Genomic DNA, 437 nt, shown 5'->3' with positions numbered 1-437 from the left:
GATTGACAGATTTGATGCCCAGTTCTTCCTAAACACCAAGATCCTTCATTCTGGTAAAATATACCGTTTTACCAAGCCTGATGGGACAATCCTTCATTGCAAGCTTCCACAACCCACTATCACATCTCTGACGTCTGTGGAGAACATGGAGTTCATGCCTCCTGCTGAAGTTCTTTACACGCCTCCTCCACCAGCTTCAAAATGTCATCGTGGTTCTTCTTCTTCTGGTCCTGCGCAGACACAATGTGAGGATGACACCATCCCGGATATCTCAGTCAATCATACTCCAAACCCTTATATGGAGTATTTTTTACCACCATATACTGGTCAGTTTGATTCTGGAGCACCACCATTAGATGGTACACAGCAGCAGCAGCTTGCATGGACTGGCGATACATTAGTCAAGCTCTCGACGATGATGCAGACTGTGTGGGGTG

This window comes from Brassica oleracea, chromosome C5, assembly GCF_000695525.1.
Source record: "Brassica oleracea var. oleracea cultivar TO1000 chromosome C5, BOL, whole genome shotgun sequence".
Taxonomy (NCBI): Eukaryota; Viridiplantae; Streptophyta; class Magnoliopsida; order Brassicales; family Brassicaceae; genus Brassica; species Brassica oleracea.
The sequence above is the reverse complement of the archived record's forward strand: the minus strand, read 5'-3'. Positions refer to the sequence as shown.